The following is a 3,304-nucleotide window of genomic DNA, read 5'->3' as shown; positions in this document are numbered from 1 at the left end:
GCACCGTCTTGTGATGGTGACAAAGGCCCTGTGGGGGTGGTGACAGCAGTGGAACCGAAGCAACGGAAAGCGCAGGGGAAAACTCATCTGGGTGGCTGGGCTGTGGCAGGATATTGCTCCTCAGGCAGAGAACCTGGCTGCAAAGGTATGTCATGTGGATGCCCACGTACCCAAGAGTAGTCTTGCCACAGAACATTGAAACAACCAGTGTGTGACCCAGGCTGCCAAGACTCAAGTGGCTCAGGAGGATTTGGACTGGCAGCATAAGGATGAATTATTTATAGCTCAGTGGGCCCATGATACCTCAGGCCACCAAGGGAGATAATGCAACATACAGATGGGCTCCAGACCGAGGTGTGGACTTGGCCATGGACACTACGGAAGTCATCCGTGAATGTGAGACGTGCTGCTATCAAGCAAACCAAGAGTCCTCCTGACCACACCCCCCTGCCACAACCCTGCCAAGGCAAGCACCATGTCCTCACAATGGTGGAAGCAACCACTGGGTGGCTGGAAAGGTGTCCAGTGCTTCATGCCACCACCTGGAACACCATCCTGGGCCTTTAAAAGCAAGTGCTGTGGTGACATGGCACCCCAGAGAGAACTGAGTCAGACAACAGGACTGACTCAGTTTTTGGCAGTTTTCACTGCCAAAACACCCTCACAGACACCTGGGCCACGGAGCCTGACATCTATTGGGTCTGTCACACGCCTTGTCACGCACCAGCCGCTGGGAAAACTGAACAGTACCACGGACTGTTAAAAACTACACTGAAAGCAATGGGGGAGGAACCTTCAAACACTGGGGCACACAGGTGGCAAAGGCCACCTGGCTAAGTTAACACAAGAGGTTCTGCCAGTTGAGCTGGCCCTGCCCAGTCAAAACTCCCACATGCTGTGGAAGTGGATAAAGTCCCAGTGGCACACCTGAAGAATGTGTTAGGGAAGATGGTCTGGGTTAACCCTACTTCTGGTAAAGGCAAACTCATCCACAGGATTGCTTCTGCTCAAGGACCTGGGTGCACCTGGGGAGTGATGCAGGCGATCAGAATTCTCACATATACCTCAAGGGGATTTGATTTTGTGGGAGAACAGCCAGTAAATAAAATTATTTGAACATTCAATGACTCTGCTGGGAATGACATAAATGGTATTGAATAAGAGGTGGATAACGTCCTGGGTTGGGCTAGGGTAGGGTAGGGTTAATGTTCACAATCAGTTGGGAGAAGCCACAGCCAGGGTAAACAAGGGAACCAGGCAATTGGATATTCAATACCACACTGACATCATGCCTGCTATATAAGGGGAGAGCTGGCTGCCAGAGCAAGGAAATCTGTCAGAGCCTCAAGGTTTATATCACTCGGTTTATAAATTATTTCATTAGCAATATCATTATTACTGTTGTTTCTTTTCTCTTTGTGCTGCTCTTAAATTGTCCTTATCTTAGGCAACAGAGTTTTGCCTTTTTCTCCAAATTCTCCTTCCCATCCCACTGGAGGCAGGGCAGAACAACAGTGGGCAAGTGGCTGCAGGTGTGTAGTTGCCATCTGAGGTTAAACCACAACACAGATAAACAAGATACAAAAAAATAATACGGCTTAAAGAAGGTAGAAATGAAAGTAGTTCTTCAGCCAGGCTTTGACAAGTTCTTCTGCTCACGGGGTTGACTGCAAGAACACAAAAAACCCTTCACATACATGGCAGATTTCAGGTCTGCTACAAAGCTTGCTGAACATTATCTGGGGGTGGGGGAGGAAACGTAGCAGCTGCGTTTTGGATAGCCTCACTATCCCCCTCACACTTATAAAAAACAAGCAACTGAACTCAAATTTAGGCTTTTCAAAGTCAGAAATTCCCAGCAGTATCGCAAAGTATCCTCATTTACAGATGTGGAAATGGTGGTTAACCACTAGGGTGGACTTTTTCTGAAGGACGTGGTAAAAGCAGAATGAATCTGTATTTTTTTTTAATCCATTGACTACAAAACCAAACAACAAAACCAGTATCTGGCCACTGCAGCCCAGTGCTCCTTGCAAGCACACATCCTCACCTATTCTGTTCTCTAAGTTCCTCAAACATTTCTACTCCTCATTTTGAAAACCTGACTTTATAGCAGACATTTCTGAAGAAAACTGCTTAAAAGTGGAGCACCAAAAATGCCAGCAATGAAAATCTTCCCCTCTACTGCACAGGCCAAATGACAGAGTCGCTGTTTCTTGCCTGACAGCTACTCCATCTTTTCCACTTGCCCTGGCTATCAGCCACACTCTTTGCAATGTCTGTATCAAGGAAAGAACTGGCTCCAAATCCCTGCAGGAATGTTTCATACTGAGGAGTGAATTAGGAAGGTGACGTACTTACTATGCGGGACAAATAAGCAAAGTGTTACCGCCTCTAGTAGTGCTGAGGAGGGAAGGAAGGATACGTATCCCTCTCACCAGTTCCAGCTCAAGCATGGAAGTGGCTCCTGGGCTGGGTGCCCACAGATAGGGCAGCAGCTGTTACAGGCAGGCAGACACATGCAACAGAACTCATGAAAAGGAGAGTAAGGCTCACTGGCCAGGATGTGCAACTGCACCACATGACGAGTAGGAAGAACATGCAAAGGTGGCAAAGGTAATCTACAGTGAAATAACAAGAACTTTAAGCATGCATCATGTGGACAGGGCTTAGAATACAGTTATTTAATAAGAACAATGATGAGAAAGGTGAAATTAAAGACAAGTGAGGCAAAAGCAAGAAAGATACATGGGGGGGAGCCTCTCAAAACCAGTAATGATCACATTCTACTGTGAGGGTTCATGCAGGGATTGACACACTTGCTCTCATCCTCTTTCCAATGGCCAGCATCTGCTTCTGGTACTTCACATTTCCACTTTAATCAGTAAGCACACTGGATCCTGGAGCTACACTGGAGAGCTTCCTCAGGCCCCAGGAGAGCATTAATCAAGATATATATATATACACACACACACACTACAGCACATTGAGCTGAAGATGTGAAAGATCATCTAGGAAAGTTTAAGCATTTTGAAACGGACTCACTTGGTTCAGGGAGGGAAAAGTGGGAGGTTAAGAGACATTTGTCTCCAGAAGTGATTTTGTTAGGGAGCTCCTATCTCGGGTCACAAGCAGGGCAGCTTACACCATTACAGGTGACCTATACAATTACTAAAGCTCCCACAATGTCACTTTAAAAAATGACTTATCAGGAATTTCACATTTTAGCTCTGACGTAGTCACCACCTGCAGAAACTGCCATCCAGAAGAGGCTGAAAGAGAAGTGCTTCGATTTATAGCATTC

The 3,304-nt window shown here is 46.6% G+C and overlaps 1 protein-coding gene across 1 annotated transcript in view; it reads right to left on the bottom strand.

The window, feature by feature from the left end:
- The window catches only part of WNK1 (WNK lysine deficient protein kinase 1), a gene marked incomplete at its 5' end in the record, with an annotated part of 99,873 nt that overhangs the window by 2,655 nt on the left and 93,914 nt on the right, over window positions 1-3,304 (bottom strand). The gene's annotated exons all lie outside the window — the stretch shown is intronic.

This window comes from Merops nubicus, unplaced genomic scaffold (genome assembly GCF_000691845.1).
Source record: "Merops nubicus isolate BGI_N331 unplaced genomic scaffold, ASM69184v1 scaffold11301, whole genome shotgun sequence".
NCBI classification, from domain to species: Eukaryota; Metazoa; Chordata; class Aves; order Coraciiformes; family Meropidae; genus Merops; species Merops nubicus.
Note: the sequence above shows the minus strand (reverse complement) of the source record. Positions and strands in the feature narration are given on the sequence as shown.